The sequence below is a fragment of the Mustela putorius genome, unplaced genomic scaffold (genome assembly GCF_011764305.1).
Source record: "Mustela putorius furo isolate JIRA1106 unplaced genomic scaffold, ASM1176430v1.1 tig00003845_pilon_pilon_pilon, whole genome shotgun sequence".
NCBI lineage: Eukaryota > Metazoa > Chordata > Mammalia > Carnivora > Mustelidae > Mustela > Mustela putorius.
In genome coordinates, this window is record NW_025421998.1 from 17,553,220 (window position 1) to 17,571,664 (window position 18,445).

The 18,445-nt window shown below is 41.0% G+C and overlaps 1 pseudogene; it reads left to right on the plus strand.

Annotated features, from left to right (window-relative positions):
* The window catches only part of LOC101680719, a 38,475-nt pseudogene that overhangs the window by 6,631 nt on the left and 13,399 nt on the right, over positions 1-18,445 (plus strand).

Below are 18,445 nucleotides of genomic sequence, written 5' to 3' on the forward strand. Positions count from 1 at the left end.
AGGCTTGATGTAATCAGCTGTAAACTCTGTAAGGAGGAACTGGGGCCTCCCTGATGGGCAGGGAGTTTCCTTGCTAGCTTGAGGAAGTAAGCAGCCATGTGAATTGCTTTCTTCACTTCACCACTTTTTCTTTGTTTTTCTACCTCCCTGACCACTTCTCATTCTCTTTTACTGGATATTCCTTATCCTCCTTTCTGCCTCTAAACGATGCATTCCAGATAGCTCGTTTTTTCACGCTCACTCCCTGGGTGCCCTCATCAAGTGCACTGGCTTTAAATACCATTTATATGTGCATGATTCTCAAATGAATGCCTCCAGCCCTAACCTCCTCCCTGAACTCCATAATTCCACGTCCAACTGCCTCGAATTGTTTAAAAGGTACCTCTGGCTCAGCATGCCCAACCCTGAAATCTTTATTACTAGTTCTGCTCTATCCACAGCGCTGAGAACGATGCCTGGAACATAGTGGGCACTCAGTATTATTGAGTAAAAAGAACGAAGGAGGGGGAAAATAAAGAAAAAAGTTGTGGGGGAGGGCAATGCATGCAGAAGAAAGACTAAGGCAGTTCTTAGGATCAATGTGAACAAGGACCTGGGCCAGCAGCTGTTTGCAGATCTGGAGATCAACCAGGTCCAAATGAAGCAGGAAATCAAAGACATGCAGAGGGAGATTGCCAAGGCAAAAGAAAGGCACTGGTCAATTATCTAATGTGTTTGATTATACTGAGAAATACAACACCTTTGGCAGAGAGCTTGGGAAATGAATAAAGGATAGTTTCAGAGAAAATCAGACAATTAAAGAAAACAGCAGCACAAACCACCCCAGGGAAAACAGGAGGTAGAATAGGCAAGGAAATAAAATCAAAGAAGCCTAGAAGGCTCAGCCCTGAGCAGGATTTATGGAGTCAGAACAATGAGAACTGATACGACCATAAGGTATGGTTTGACCAAGTTGCGCAGAAAAAGAGAAAGAGAACAATGTGTGTCTGTGTCTGTCTATGTGTCTCTGTTGCAGGAGTTTAGAATAAGAGCACTAAATCCTGACGTTCCATAGCAGGAAGTCAACAGAAATGTTTAAGTTGGAGAGTCCAAAAATAGTAACATATATATATAATTTAGAAATATGTCACTAACTAGCAAAAGAAATAGCTTAGATAATTGAAAGCCATTGCTTCTGGGAAATGGGAATGATATACACATATTTGTTAAAGACTATGGATTTCTACAGCAGGTATTAAGTTAAAGGAATCCCCATGTTTCATGGAACTCTATTTCTTGGCTCAAGAGACCACATGGCTAAGATTTTCTAGTTCCTGTTTAGTGGCCCGTCTAATGGGAAGTCCTAAGCCTGCATCTTCAAGTTCCATGAATTTTAGAAATCAGTTGTGTTTGGGGCATCTGGGTGGCTCAGGGGGTTAAAGCCTCTGCCTTCAGCTCAGGTCATGATCCTGGAGTCCTGGGATCGAGCCCCACATCGGGCTCACAGCTCAATGGGGAGTCTGCTTCTCCCTTGACTCCTCCCTCTCATGTTCCTTCTCTCTCTCTCTCTCTCTCTCTCTCTCAAATGAATAAATTTAAAAAAATCTTTAAAAAAAAGTTGTGCTTAAGACTGGTGACCACTTTTTACAAGAAGGACCTTAAAGGTATTTATTTGCTAAATATCCTATTATCCCACTTAGTTGAATATTTGTGAAACTTTCTTTTGTTTTATTATAGTAATCTTGTTCTACTTTCTTTTCTTCCTTTTTTTTTTTTTTTTTGTTTTTTAAGATTTTATTTATTTATTTATTTGACAGAGAGAGAGAGAGAGAGCGCGCAGGCGCACAAGCAGGGGGAGCAGGAGAGGAAGAGGGAGAAACAGGCTTCCCCCTAAGCAGGGAGCCGGATGTGGGACTCGATCCCAGGAGCTGGGATCATGACCTGAGCCGAAGGCAGAAGCTTAACTGACTGAGCCACCCAGGCACCCCTTTATTTTCTTTTTTTGTTCCTTATTGTCTCTCTCCAAGTTAGTTACTCCATCATCACTTGTGAAATTCAAGAACCAGGATTCCCTGGTGTCGAATTCTCTCGCTAATCCACATCCCTATGGAATGGAATGTTCCATTTTTGCTTTCAGTCCTCTTAGAGCTAGTGTGTACTTTATCTGAAGAACAGTTGGCCCTTTACCCTGCTTCAGGGTCATGGTATCTTGTTTGTTGAACTGTACGGCCTCATAAATTCTGTTTGGTCCTCTTGCCAACAGAAACAAATTACACGCGTATCAAAGCAGAGGGGGATACTTGGGGTGTTTACACTACATTTTATTTACCATTTCAAAGGTAGATCTTCTACATCCCCAATGCTGTTTTATAGCACAAGTTCTAGAATTTGTAAAAATCACATATAACCCAGGCCTAGGTAGCAAACATAGAGATAGGTATCATTCTCGGTAGTCTCAGGCTCATGTAGATCTTTTTGTGCATGAATATTTTTGTTCACCCGTGACCAGCCCTTGGTGGTATCCTTCTGCAGATGACTCCAAAATCAATTATATTTTTAGTTCCTAACCACCAAATCCATAGTTCTGTTTGCTGGCTGCTGAAAGACTCTGCGTGTTTATGTTGCCAACACCTCTAATTCGTTCACCAAATTTTTCAGAAACAAAAATTAAGCTCTTCTCCTGCAGAATTGTTCTTCCCCCTCTGTTCTCTGAATCTTCAAATGGCAGTCTAAGTCACTGACTTGGACTCACAGCCACTGTTGACCTTTGCCTCTCACATTCCCAAGTGGGCTTGTCGTCAAATCCTGTTGATTCTATTTCCATGGTGACTTGCTGACACTTGTCCTGTCCCTGCCATTCCTAGTGTCACTGTCTGTCTTAGTCTGCTCATGGCCACCATAACAAACTACCATGGACTTGGTGACTTGAACGACAGCAATTTGTTTTCTCACAGTTCTGAAGGCTGGAAGTCAGATCAGAATGCCGGCATGGTCAGGTGAGGTGAGGACTCTCATCCTGGCTTGTAGATATAGCCCCCTTCTCTCTGAGTCTCATGTAGCCTTCCCTCAGTCCATGCACTTGGAAAGACTGATCACTCTCCTTTTTCTTATAGGACACTAATTTGATGGGATTAGAAGCCAACCCTTATGACCTCATTTAACCTTGATAACCTTCCCAAAACCCTATCTCCAAAGGCAGTCACATTGTGGGATGGGGCTTCAGCATACACATTTTAGGGTGAGACATTTCGGTTCCTAGCACTGCACCAGGCTGGATCTCCATCACTTCTTGCTGGACTGTTGTCTTCCAATTCACCTTCTTGTCTCCAATTTTTCCCACTTCTAGTTACATATTATTCTGAGAAATCTTTTTCTAGCAACATTTCTGTTTATGTCACTTCCTACTTTAAAAAAAAAAAAATCCCCACCTCCAATGACTTTTTGTTTCCCAGAGAATAAAGGCAAACCTCATTACCTTGAAATTCAAGGTCTCTGATAATCTGATTCTAACCTAATTTCCCAGTTGTAACTCAGAGTCCCCATCATACCATTAATAACACAACCAACTGAAACACTGCCTTTCTCAACATGTCTTTCAATTTCCTGCCTCCAAACCTTTGCTTACTATATTTGCCCCACTTGGAATCACTCATATTCACCAGGTCAAAAGTCCTGCCTCTTGGCCAAAGGCTGCTACCTTCTCATGAACACTTCTTTGATACCCTGGCCAGAAGTAATCAATCCCTATTTTGTGTATCATTTCATACTTTATTTTTTATTTGTGGGATTTGGGGGTCTCCCTCTGGAAAATCGTCTGCTGGCAAAAATGGGTAATGGCCTGGCTTGTGCAGAGTATAGCAGAGTCCCTTGAATTTGACACCTGAGAACATTCAGTGACTACTTGTTGCTATGAACCATGAACCTATTAATGGGAATTATAATATTTCATAGTCAATTTGACATAAGATAGCATTTAGATTAGTGATTTTCAAGCTATGGTAATTGGAGCCATATTCTATACCATACCTCAGGCTTTGACAAAATATTTTATTTGAAGAAAGGGTTTTGTTGCCAAATACTTGAAACCATTGATCTCATTCAACTCCTTCCTTCTGTAAATGCGAAAAACGAGGCCAGATGGAGATTAAAAAATGACATTCCCAAGGTTTCCCAACTATTTAGTAGCAGAAACAGAATCAGCAAGATATATATAAACTGTATCCATTGGAAAGACTTATTTGTAGAGCAGCTTAGCGACCTCATCCTTTAAGACATTACCCTACTGTTGGGAAAATTAAGATAACATCTGAAATGAATCATAGTAACTCAGTGAGGGCACCTAAGGTTAAATCTTGTTAAATCATTTCTTCCAGGCACTGTCTGGTACTTCAAGACTATGAAAGATTTTGTTTTCTAAGGAAATGTGTTGTTCACCACGGATCTAATAGCATAAGCCGGTTGTCTTAAAGTGTTGGACACAAGCTGCAAATCATACAAACTCCACAAAATGTAAGTATTGAACGAAAATTTGAGCATATAGTATTCCCCATAATATCTCAGAGACTAGATCGAAGTAGATCACGCAGTCGTTAGAATACCGAATTCATTTGCTACTCGTGCTTGCTGGCACGTCTGATGGTAAGATTATAATTTCATTTCTAGCTATTGCTTAGTATTTGATTTTTTTTCCATTGAAATTTCTTTTAAACCAGGCCTTTAAGTTCCCATAGTTTCTGAAAAATGAGGAAGGATTAAAGGAACATGGAAAGCTACCAGAAGTATTGTTTCCATTGCAATGTGACTTTACAGTAGTAGTTCATGCTTCAAGAGCAGCTCAGCCTGACAAGCCTTATCTATGTATTTAAATAGAAGCTGCCACTTAAAGAACCAAGAGCTCTGTGAAGCATGCCTTTTTTGGCATGCGATAATCCGGGGAGGATGGGAAGCTATTGGCAAGAGAGTTCATCATCAATAAGAATAATAACATGTTCAGGATGCCGCTTCCTGAGCCAATTGATGTGTTTAGATCTGATTTCCTATTTTTGGAGCGCATCCCAAAGAATCAAAAATATTAATGCTGAGAGTTGCATGAAGCAAAATGAATAAGAAGAAGCCTTGAAAGATCTTTGTAATGCAACCATTTTCCAGGATTCAAAAATACAGAAAGTTACCTGTTTGACATAGATTAAGGAACGTTTCCTTAGTCACGGTGGTCATCCCAGAAGGAATGCATCCACGAGGTCTCCATTATTTGTGGCAACTCTTCTGTGCACAGGCACGAGTCGAGGAGTTACAGTTACACAAAGGGACAGTTAGGAGAGAAGTAAAACGGTCCTGTCTTTACATTCAGGTTGGGGGTGGGGGGAGAGGAGGGCACAGCAGTGGGGGGGGCTGATGTTAAACAAATAAATAGAAAACAGATTGCACAATCATGCAGAAATATACGAGGGTCTACGAGAGTATAGATGAGGAAACCTAATAAATTTGGAGGTGAGCGTCCTCTGTTGACTGCTGGGTATGTATATTGGGTATAGACACGCCATGTTTTGCTGCTGAATAGAGCCAGAGAATGTTAGCTGGGCTGCCCAAGCAAGGAGAGCATGATGCAGATCCCTGGCTCAGAGCCAAAGCTCCAGAGACAGCAGTTGGCAAAAGGTAGCCATCTTCCCTAGGACTACCTCCCCGAAAACGCGTCCTCCCGCAGTGAGCGGGGCTCCTGTGCAGTCCTCTCCAGCCAGCTTGACTATGTAATTGCAGGAGCCTCCGGTTCTCCTGGGAAGTGGGACAGGCAGGTTAGCGCCAGTCAGGAAGAAAATACTTGACAGTCTATTTTTTTTTTTAAACTTTCAGCTGCCAATGCTTTAGTCACAAAACCTCATAAATATTTTTAATTTAAAACGCTTTTTCTGGCTGATATAAAAAGAGAGGAAACTTGAAACTCGCACAATCATATTTATCGAGAGACGATCTTTTCTCCTTTCGTTGTTGTTTCTATCTTGATGAGCTTCTATTCATTTTTATGGTTCAGGTTTATTCATTGTTAATAAAACAGAACCCTGAATTTAAATATCCCCATCTCGTCATACATTTTTGTTGTCGTTTGTACATTTTTATTTCCACTCATTTAGAGAGAATTTTCTTCCTAAGGCTTGGATGCACTATTTCAGGTCAAATAATTCCTTGAAAATTTGACTTAGTTCCGGGTCTTGTGTTCAGTGTCCTCTGTCACACATCTCCTAATTGTTCTACCCTCTTTCTATTTCCTATTTTGCATTCAAGTGATATTTCTCTGAACAGAAGAATTCCATTAACCTTCTGTTTTCCACTTATGACATTCAGAACACTTTGCTATTTGGCTATTCAAAAAAATTATTGCTGATTAGCCATCTTTCTACCAACAGAGACCCCAAACACCTCAAAAGTCATTGTTTTCATCAGCCATCAATTTTCTATAGAGGGCTACCGCCGTTTTATCCATTCCCTCCCTTGATTCAAGACCAGTCTTACTGGGTTGGTTAGGCTCTCTTACTCATACTTTCTAAGTTTGAGTTCATTGACACCCCTTGTGGCCCCCAAGCCCCACTCTCTCCATTTCAGTCTGGAAGCAATTTCTCTTTCTTTTAGTTCCTGGTTAGTTATCCAGTGCTTTCCAGTTTTGTGAAGTTGAGCAAATCTCTTTAAAATATGCCTTTATCATGTCATGGCCTACCCTAATGAATGTTCCTCTTCTTTTCTGGATGTTGTAAGAGGAAGAGTGCAGTGCTCACAGGCAGCCTAAAACTACAGTCAAAACAGGTTAAGGGAGCCCCAAATGCTGAATTCTATGTTCAGATCCCAAACTCCCTCTAACTAGGCTGGGCTCACTTTGACTTTTTGGGTCTCAGTTTTTTTCTATAAAATGAAGGAATTGATACTAGATAATCTCTAAGGTTCTCTTTAAGGCTAGAGTTCTATAATTCCATGGATGTCTCAAAAGAAACACTTAACACGCTATACAATGCACATACATGTTAAAATTGTATACTATAGGAAAGCAACTCTGATGAATATTCTTTTTTTTTTTTAAAAGATTTATTTATTTATTTATTTGACAGAGAGAAATCACAAGTAGATGGAGAGGCAGGCAGAGAGAGAGAGAGGGAAGCAGGCTCTCTGCTGAGCAGAGAGCCCGATGCGGGACTCGATCCCAGGACTCTGAGATCATGACCTGAGCCGAAGGCAGCGGCTTAACCCACTGAGCCACCCAGGCGCCCTGATGAATATTCTTTTTATTTAATATCTCTTCCAAGTATTGTCTTGCATCCTTTCACCTTTTTTTTTTTAAGATTTTATTTATTTATTTGACAGAGAGAGAGAGAGAGAGAGATCACAAGTAGGCAGAGAGGCATTTAGAGAGTGGAGGAAGCAGGCTCCCCGCTGAGCAGAGAGCCCGATGTAGGGGCTCAATCCCAGGACCCTGAGATCATGACCTGGGCCAAAGGCAGAGGCTTTAACCCACTGAGCCACCCAGGCACCCCATCCTTTTGCCTTTTAAAGACTGACTTCAAATTCTAACGAAGATATTTCTTCTTTTCTTATTCTTTTTATCTGTTTTCCTCTTCTCTGCCTCAATCTTTCTATAGTTGTTTACACTGAATCTAGACCTACGTATTTGTTACCAAAATGAAAACAGAATCCATCCGTTTGTGTCAATCTCATAATGATATATGGCCTTAAATCTGCATCACAATTTTTAAAAGTAATATTTTTAAATAGTAAGACATGAGATGATTTGAAAAACAAGAAAGCCTGAAGAAAAAATTAGAAATTCCCATATTCCCAATATCCAGAGCCAGCAGCTGGCATTTTTTAAAAAGAGATTTGGGATCATACTTTATATATTATTTTCTCTTGATCCTTTGATACACAAAACAGATTGCTTCTACCGTTTCTAATTCTGTCCTCTTTATTTACATAGCTTCACTTTTCCCTAAACAGTGGATTTCCAATCTTTAATAACCCTCTACTTTCCCTGATTATGCACAGAAATTTTTGCTTATTAATGTTTCATTAGCATTTTCCCATGCAGTGTATTTTCAGTTTCTATTGTTATGCATATCACAGAGGGATGCATGAATATTCTTGCCTTATTTCAAGCTTTATCCATAATGTATTGGAATTCTAATCACATTTCCCTAGCATTTTTATATACTTCACACAGTTAGAAGGCAACCCATATGCTGGCTCTATTTTTAAAAGATTTATGCTTCATTGTATTGACGACTGTCTCCGGGGACAAAGGCACTGTTCAGACCCTTTTGAGTCCCTCTGAACATACTGGAAGGTCAAGTCTGTCATCTTTATGTAGCATAATTTTAGGCCAGAACTATTACTCTGGTCACTTGCCACTCCTAGCCTTTGCAATGAGATTATGAAAAAAAATTTTAATCTGCATCCAAAGATGTTGAGTACCTCCAATTATCGCTATTCTTTTGCTAGCTTCCTTAAATGAGAGAGTCCAAAGCACGGGTGTCATGGAATTTATTTCCCTTTTCTCCGGAATCAAACCAAGTATATCTGCCAAAGGCTGATTTTAACGACAGGGGAATTATTTGCAAATGCAGTGGTAAGCCAATCTGTTCCAGGAACTCTCTTTTCCCTCCTGAATTTTATTATGCTTTCCAGCTCTCAGACATTTGCCTCTGCCACTTAAAATCCAGTCTCCCATTAGGAAAATAAACTGTGTAACCCCAGAGCATTAGGCAGAGTCCTGTTTTGGCCCCAAAGACTTGCATAATCAGGAGAGGTTCTCTTTTCAGAGCTGGGCCACGTGGATGGTCATCCTCTAGGGGTCTCGCTGTCACTCACAAGGTATTACAGACTTCTCCTTTCTCTGGGGAAAACGGACAGCATGCGATGAACTCTATTACCCTCTATTCCTCTTTTCTTTTTACTGATACGTATTTATGTGCTTATTTATTTTCTCACTTAGCTAGATAACTATGCAGCTGTCTATCAAACCTTGGACTGTTTTCTCCTTTATCTGACTTACTTAGGTTAGAATGTTCCTCAGTGAAACTTGCCGGAGTCCACACCCTCCTTCAGCTTTCTTAAACTTGCTTGCTTATGTCTTCCTTACTTTCAGGTATTTCTTCTTCTCCTTGATGGATTCCCACCCGGCTGACTGCCTCCTTGGTGTCACACACAGCTCCCCCCTCCCCAGCCCTGCCTGCCTTCTCATTGCCATTCTATACCAGCATCTGACATTGCTCCCCAATCTCATCTATGATAGCCTAGGCATTTTACTCACCTGCTCTTCTGATTCCAAGCCTGAAGCACAGCTACTCTCTTACCACACATCCTTGCATGTTAAGGAGCAAATCATTAGCTTTTACGCTACACCGTTCAGAAAAATTCAACTTCCCCTTTCTTCTTTTATTGAAGCATCATTGACACGGATTGCTACATTAGTTACAGGTGTACAACATAGTGATGGCACAACTCAGCCTTATGCTGATGCAATTCTTGAACCTAGGTGAGGTTCAATGGGGTGAGGTTTGGATCCGATGGCTAAGAAAGAATTCTTAAGACGTCTTTGATGCAAAAAGGTAGTTTATTAGAGCACGGGGACAGGACCCATGGGCAGACGGAGATGCTGCGCCATTATCCTGAGGAGTGGCTGATTATATACACAGGAGTTGGGCAGGTGAGGACAAAACAGGTAATGTTAGTCTCTAAGGAATTTTGGAATCAAGGTCTCCAGGACCTTGAGGGGCTAGCTATTGTTGGGAGAAAGGTTATTCATTACTAGTAGTAAAAATCTTCTTGTGAGACCCTTTAGATGTATATCAGTGATGCTTGGGAATGATTCTCGACACTATCTTGGAGATCTAGAGGTAAAGTTTCACATTTCTCCTATCAAGTGTCCTTGTTAGTGAGATTTGGGTTTAGAAGAAATTTAACTTTATTTAGGGCTTGAGGAACTGAGTTATTTGCCTCTGGAAATTGTGCTATTGTTAGATAGCTTCTTTGTTATAAACCAAAGGAGACTTCTGTCTTGCAGGAGTGTGATCTCTGCAAGTTAACTATTTGTTTTTCTTTTAGGGCAGCCAGAGGTGCCTGAGGAATGTCACACATATTACCGAGGGGAGTGGGTGGAGACGGGGTGCAAGGTGCCAGCTTTTGCTTTGTCCTCAGCCAGCCTCCTGCTCCCTCATCAATGCTATGCTCATCACAAGCATTCAGCTTTACTTTTTATGATATTCCTACGTCTTTATTTTTGCTTTCTTCCTTTAATGTCTGTCCATTGTTGAGTCTGAGAAGATGAAAGCTGAATGGAAAAGGAATCAAGGATTGGAAAAGAAATAATCCACATTGAGGATGAACGACATCCATGAAATATCAGATGCAACAATTGGGGGCCTTGCAGCAGAAAGTTTAGAGGACCACTTGTTCTCTAAATTAGATGTAATTAGATGTAATGTAATATTAGATGTAACAGAAAGCCACAGAAAGAGAGATCAGATATATATGTAGCAAGAAGAACTTCATAGAGGGGTGCCTGGCCAGCTCAGTCGGAAGAGCATGTGACTCTTGATCTCAGAGTCCGGAGTTTGAGCCCCACACCCAGTGTATAGATTACTAAAAAACAAAGTTAAAAAACAAACAAAAAATCCTTGTGTTTTTTTGTGAAGACCCAAACCATAGAATTGACAAGATAAACAACTTATCTTCAAGGAGATTGAATCTATTGTTGAGATGGGTAATGACTGTAACTTTGGTTGTTTTATTGTGGCCTTAATAGTTTCAGCTAGCCATTCCCTCCCCAAATATTAACATTGAATTAGCAGAGTTTCCTCTAGCCTCTAGGTTTCCAGATCTTCCAGCAAAGACTGTCACAGGAATTTTAGATGGAGGGATCAACCCTCAGAGCTTGGAGGCAGTGTTAGAGAAAAAAAAAAAAAGGATAGAAAATAATAGTTTTAAAAGGGTCTTGGGACAACTGGGTGGGTCAGTTGGTTAAGTGTCTGCCTTTGGCTCAGGTCATGATCCCAGGGTCCTGGAATTGAGTCCCACACTGGGATCCTTGATCAGCGAGGAGCCTGGTTCTCTCTGTCCCTCTGCTGCTTATACAAGTACTCTCTCTCTGGCAAATAAATAAGTAAAGTATTAAAAAAAAAAAAAAAAGAAAGAAAGGTCTTTCTGTATACATACATATATTGACATTAGTTGAATACATTATTGTGATTTTAGAGATCAGAGCCATAAAAAAATACTCATGTTTTCCCACATCTTGTTCTGCCATTGTAAATAGAACATTGGGCTCATACAGACCATGATCTGACCAAAGTGACACTTTGCAAGTTTTTAAATTGTGAAACTTTTTTTGGTATTCATACAGAAACCATGACATTCCATGCTCCAAATATGTTGATTCAGTAACTCTCCAAATCATCAGCCTTCTGTGTTTAATGTAGTGGTTCTCTGAACAATTTTTGGCTGTGCTATGCAAGAATATTTTACAAGCAGAATTTTTTTCTGACTACTTTATCTTCCTTCTTTCTCTTTTCTGCCTTCTTTCATCTTCCTGTCTTTATTAGTCAACTATTGCTATATAACAAATTGCCTTCAAGCTTAGCAGCTTAAAACACCAAACATTTTTTATTTCATAGTTTCTCTAGGTTAGGAATTCAGGAAAAGCTTAGAGGGGTGGTTCTGGGTCTGGACTGAAGTTTAGGGGCTGTAATCATCTGAAGGCTAGACTGGGGTTAGAGAATCTGCTTCTGAGATGGTGTACTTGAAGGGCTATTGACAGTTGGTCTTGCTTCCTCTCCGTAAGGTTGCTTGAGTTGCCACACAACATGGCAGTGGCTGACCCCCAGAGCAAGTGTCCAAGGGAGAGAGCAAGGAGGAAGTCCTATTTCCTTTTATGACCTAGTCTTGGAAATAATACACCATCTCTTCTACCGTATTCTGTTAGTTAGAAGCAAGTCAGTAAATCCAGTCTACACTCAAGAGAACAGGAACCTAGATCCACTTCTTGAATAGAGAATTATCAAAGAAATTATGGGCATATTTTATTTTTTTAAAGATTTTATTTATTTCTTTGACAGAGAAACAGCCAGAGAAAGAACACAATGGGAGAGGGAGAAGCAGGCCTCCTGTGGAGCAAGGATCCCGATGGGGGCTTGATCCCAGGACACTGGAATCATGACCCAAGCCAAAGGCAGACACTCAAAGACTGAGCCACCAGGTGCCCCTGTGAGCATATATTAAAATTACCACACCTACCACCTTCTTCCTTTCTTTTTAGAACTCTTGTTTGTAGGACACCCATGTTGCTTTCTTCTTCAGGGAATCAAAATAGTATGCCCAGGCAAAAAGGAGTAGCAGAGGTCTAGGAAGCAGAAAGCCAAATTTACTCTCAATTCTGTAGTTAAGGGACTTTGTGATTGTGGGTGAGCCACTGAATCTTACTTGCCTTGGTTTTATGCACTGTCTAGAAACCTGACACTCTTTAAGGTTGTTTTTTAACTCAACATTCTATTTAATTTCATTCATTTATTTTTCAAGAAAGTAATACATAACATTTCTTCTTTCAGAGCCCCAAAGATTAAATTCCTAGTTCTTTGGGTCTCTATCACTATATAATTAGTTGGCTACATATATTTGCTCCAGCCTTTACCGTCCATTGGTAACATATGAGTTTAAAGTCAATACCAACCCCTATCAGGGTCCCAAGAGGAAAGAGATGGCATGTCCAAAGGAGAGAATTAGGAAAGTTTAATAAAGAGACTGTTACAATGGTGTGGGCAGTATTTAGGGAAACCAACCAGGTCCAGTGAGTTATGTTGGGGCTAGCAACACTGGGGAATTGTTACCACCCCAAGGCCAAAAAAAGGATGAGAGCTATTACCAAAACTGAGAAACAGAGAGGACTCTTGCAACAAAAGCTGTGATCATTGGTCTGGAGAGGTAGGCTATTTGCAGTGACCCCATAAGAAGAGAGCTGAGGAATCAAATACCCCTACTTCATTTCCCTCCTTCCCTCTGATCTTTGATGGCCCATTTATTGGACAAACCCAACTTTAGCTGGCTAGAGGATAGATCTAATGAATGGAAAATAGGCAGCACAAAATGAGATTAAATTACACTTTGAATAAGAAGTTAGGAATAATTAAAACATTATTGGTAAAATCAGACTTACATAGAGATGACCCAACCGATTTTGAGTGCCCAGATAGAATTTGAGTAATCTGTGTATCACATTAGCGGGGACAAGACTGGATTGTGATTATATCTAAGAAAGATTACATTCAGTTAATTATATTGTACCATGTCTGGAGAATGAATGTGTACACAAAAGTAGGGGAGTCTATGAAAAAGAAATTGAAAAAGATAGAATATGACAAGTCCTCTAGCAGTGACCGGAGGGATGGTATCCTGACCCATGAATACCAATATCTTCTGTGAGGCAGAAAATGACTTAGAAGTGACACTGGGCATTAAGGCCATCCAGCTCACCCCTCCTTTGCTGTAATCCATTCTCTTTGAGTAATCTTGGACTGGTAATCTGACTCTCACTTTGATATGTCTATCATGAAAGAATTTGCTCATCAGAGAATGCAAATACCCAAATCGTTCATCTTTATCTTTCTTACTCTAAGTCAGTAAATTGGCCTTCTGGTGGTTATGCCTTTGTGAGCTTGGTTAGGGTATGTCCATCCCCAAGAGGTGGATGTAGGTGTGGAAGCAGATCATGGTTCTGTACCTACAACATCCCAAGGGCCAACCCCGGAATTTGGGAAACACCCTGCATGGGAATGAAGGCACCCCATGAGGGCCTGACCTTTGTTGGCATTGGTCACATTTCATTATAATGTAGAATTGCTTGTTTCATTGTTCGTCTCCATTGTTAGGCTCTAGGGAACGTGACTGACAGGTCAGTTTATTGCCAGAAAACAAGATTAATAATTATTTGTTGAAATGAATGAACGAACGAATAAATGAATGTATGAACTTGTCAAGAATGAACTTATAGGGGCACCTGGGTGGCTCAGTGGGTTAAGCCGCTGCCTTCGGCTCAGGTCATGATCTCGGGGTCCTGGGATCGAGTCCCGCATTGGGCTCTCTGCTCAGCGGGGAGCCTGCTTCCCTCTCTCTCTCTCTCTGCCTACTTGTGATCTTTCTCTGTCAAATAAATAAATAAAATCTTTAAAAAAAAAAAGAATGAACTTATATATGTGGATGTTTCCCCAAAGCCCTCTAACCTCTAACCTCACTCTGAAAATTTTCTTTAAACTGCAGCACCTTATGTCAACATCCTGCTGGCTAGCTCATTTGGAACTCTGGCTCTTCCACTGTGCTTGGTGTCCTCATGGGGCGTCCTTCTGTCTTCTGTTTTCACGATTCCTCTTTTGGAACAGAATCCTAATCCCTTTCTATCTCTGATAATATTTTTACTTGTGCATTAGCCTTTGTCATTCAGTTTCTCTATAATTCTTTCACCCCAACCTATTTTCAGCACATTTTCTTCTTTCCTTCTTTCCTTGTATTTATTTATTTATTTTGGTAAGTGGGTATTCAGAGTTCCTGGTTTTTATACGTTTTCCCTTTTTGCTCCAATTTGTCTTTCCATCTCTATGCCTTTCCCCTCGCTATCACTGTCTTTCCCAGTTTCCTGCCCCTTGCTTTGTTCCATTTACTCCTCCATCCACAGCAGGTGAAGCACAACTTTCCTCTTTTCTCAAAAAGTTTGTTAAGTTCCTGGTTATGGCTGCTGCCAAGGGCTCCCTCGCCTAACTGTTCTTTTCTGGCTCTGAGAATTTAGGTCTCATGTGCCGTTTCAAAAAGCTCTAGGGAGATGGGGGGATAGGCAAAATGGGTGAAGGGGAGTGGGAGGTACCAGCCTCCAATTATGGAGTAAGTTGCAAGGTTGAAAGGTACAGCACAGGGAATAGAGTCAATGGTATGGTAACAAGGTTGTATGACAACACAAGGTAGCTATACTTGTGATGAGCACAGCACAACGTAACATGGAGACTTGTTGAAGCATTCTGTCGAACACGGGAAATTATGTAATGTTGTGTATCAGTGATACTTCAGGAAAAAAAGAAAAAAGTTCTACAATGCATATTTTCAAAAGTAGGGAGAAGAGTGGAAAGAATTCCTATCACCCAGCTTCAACGATTATTAACATTTGACAATTTTGTTTGTAAATATTACCTTCTAAGGCTATATATTACTGACCTCCACCTCCAGGATGAACGTATACAACAGATCATAGTTGAATGCCCTCTGGAGCCAGAGAAGGTCCTATGGAACTGGCTGCTCACTGCCCTGCTCCCCTCACACACTCTGAGCAAACCTACTTCGTTCTCATCATGCTGTCCTAATACCATTTATATTCTTCTCTCTCTCCTCTTCTAGACTGTGAGCTCTTTAAGGCTGGGAGTTTTAACCTCTCCTTTATATCCCTGGCAGCTTGCACATTAAGTGCCTAACACTTAATTGCTCTTATCGAAAAGTTCCGGAATGCATGCATGAAAAAATAAACTGCAATAACTTATCTATTTCAAGTAAAAAAAAAAAAAAAATCAGGTATCCTGGATAATTCTTTGCAGTGTTCTGCTCTCCCTTCTCTTTCCAGCTTTTTTCCTCTGAGGCAATTCAATTTTTCACTCAGTTGATTTAGGCTACATGTTTTGTACCATTTATACAATATCTGCATTGTGTCCAGCAGCCATTTTGTTTCTATATCCTGTGAACACCACCATTTATGTACACTTATATGCTGGCCACTGTACAAAGTTCTCTGCAAATGTTATCTCTGTTAATACTAAATCACAAAAGCCCATGAACTAGAAGTGAATAACATCCTTATTTTCCAGATGAGGAAGCCTTGGTCCAGAGAGAATACGTGATGTGTCTAGGTCATACCACCCACGGGGGAGGAGTCAATATTTAAACCCAGATCTACTTGATTCCAGAACTGGAACATCTAACTGTTGGGCCACACTACCACAGATGCGTCTTTCTCTTTGGTTGACTCAGTGCTATTTGTGTCCAGTCAACACTCAAAATCTTTCTCTGTGGATACTGTGTCCAAAATAAATAAGAAATCGCTGTACTCCTGAGGCTTGAGTCTTGCTCTTTTCCGCCCTCTCACCCTTGGCAACTGAATCACTGCAAAAATGTCTCTTGAAGTCTTCCCCAGTGACTTTATAATCTGAGTTCCCACACAACCTCCTCATGCAGACACTTGTTGACCACTTTTCATCTTAGCCTGATGACAAATAGTCTTCTGGATGGCTTCACAGTCGACTTGCCTTTCCTTCAGGGACTGAAGACATCTTTCTTCCCCTGTGGAAAAATGCAGGTCCACATTAACAGGACACGTCTCTCGCCTTTTCTCTTAGCTTGTTTGTGCCTGAATTCTACTTCTACCTTTTTCTTATATCAGTACTTCGGTCAACCCGGTCAATTCAATCTCCCCCATCCTGGGCTTGCTTACCATCATTATCATGTCTCTGATCATTGGACGGGGCCTATGTTTTTCTGTACTCAATATCACTTTGGGGCATCACCCTTCACTCCCATTCTTCTTGATCCATGTGTGCTGGTGGCACTGGCCTCCCTCCTGACTCTAGAGTTGGGGGCATCAACCAGGCCTGGCTGATCATAATTCTGAATGGCTCCACCCATAGTAACTGCACTGTCAGGATGAGCACATGACTGACGGTGATGGATCCTTCAAGAGGTCTTGTGCTATTAACCAAGGGTTGTTTTTTCCTGAGACTGTAGATACCAGGGATGATAGAGGTCCTAAACTGTTGGTGGCCATCTCTGTCCTGAGTAGAAAGAACTGGCATCTTCACAGAGAACACGGTATCGAAAAACAGAGAGAGACATATTCCTGACTCCATAGTTGGAAACCTGAATCAGACCAGGCTACGGTAACCCCCACCCCTGAATGTTACAACCAGCAGCGACACTCTCCAGAGTAGATCTCTTGTACCATTATTAGGATAAAGGGAACAGCCACCCTCCGTCAATTGTAAATACTATATTTGATTGGGCGTTGAGCGAGAAGGCAGATAGAAGACCAGGAAGTTTCAAACCATGCCCTCAGCTGGCCTGAGGGGTTCTATAAAAGTTCCTTAGGGGACACCATGGAAACCAGAAAGCAGGGCTAAGAATAGCTCTGTATTTGTTTTCTATACTGGGCTTCAAAATAAGGTTTCAGAAGAAAGGCTCTGTTCCTAACAAAAATCCTTTGAAAATCAATGCAATGCCTACGTTAGCTCTCCTAGAAACTGAAGTTCTTCTACTCTCTAGATCCTGCCTTGCACCTACTTTGCCTGAACCCATTACCCCGTCTACATAATCATTGAATTACATTTCATACTTTTTTCCTCCTCCCTCTCGGGTGATAAATCAGACATTTCCTCCCCATAGTCTTCTCTCCTTTCTCCTGGGTTTCAGCCAATTCAGATGTTCAACGTAATTCAAATTAGGCAGGTATTTATTGGGTGCAAGGTAGTGCTGTGTGCTTGGTTTTGCAACATTCATGAATTCTTTCGACTCACTGAGAGATGGGTAGCTACTTATATTTGTGTCTAATGAATGAGGTGACGTGATCATCTCAAAGGTCACAAGGCAAATTGTTGGTAGAACTAAAAATACTACCCCTACCATAGTCAGGTAGAGTAGAAGGAGCCTGAAGTTTGGGGCCAGGCAGGCTTGGATTTGAATCCTGGTTTGGTACATATTTATTTTTGGAGTCTGAACAAGTTATTTTGCCCCCCTGAGCTCAGTTTTCTACCCATAAAATGTAACATCCTCTACCTTGCAATGACGTATGAGGATAATATGAAATAATGTGTTAAACACATTAACATAAAGTTGGCTCAGGAACTGTTAGTTTCCTTCCACTCCATCAGGAAATACCTGTGTTCCTCTATCCAGGATGATTTGTACGTAAGAGAGGCCTCTGTTACATAACTCCCTTTTTATACCATTTTCCACTGAGATGCTTATACATGTAGGACCTATTGTGCTGTAAGTCATAATATTTAGTTGTTTCATTATTGATAATACTCCTGTTGGCCAGGAGAGAGCAAAGACACAATATGGTGGACTCTCAACACTCAGATTCCTAGTAGAAAAGAATCAACGCCAATGGCAGACTTTCAACACGTTGCAACTCCAGCCCTCTGAGCCCAGCCATCATTTACTGAATCAGCAACCACATATTTAGGCCTAATGGCCACTAGGCACCATTTGAGGGGCTGGAGCTACAATGAGAATAGGACAGACTAAGTCTGTGGAAATGATGGAGGTGGATATGGGTGGCCTATCCACTCTGGCCACCTGCCCTTTATGGCTCTTACATTGGCTGCCATAGCTTAGGGTGGGGATGGCAAATTACATTTTTGTACATCTCAGCTAAGTATGATCTTTACATTTTTAAAGAGATCCTGTATAA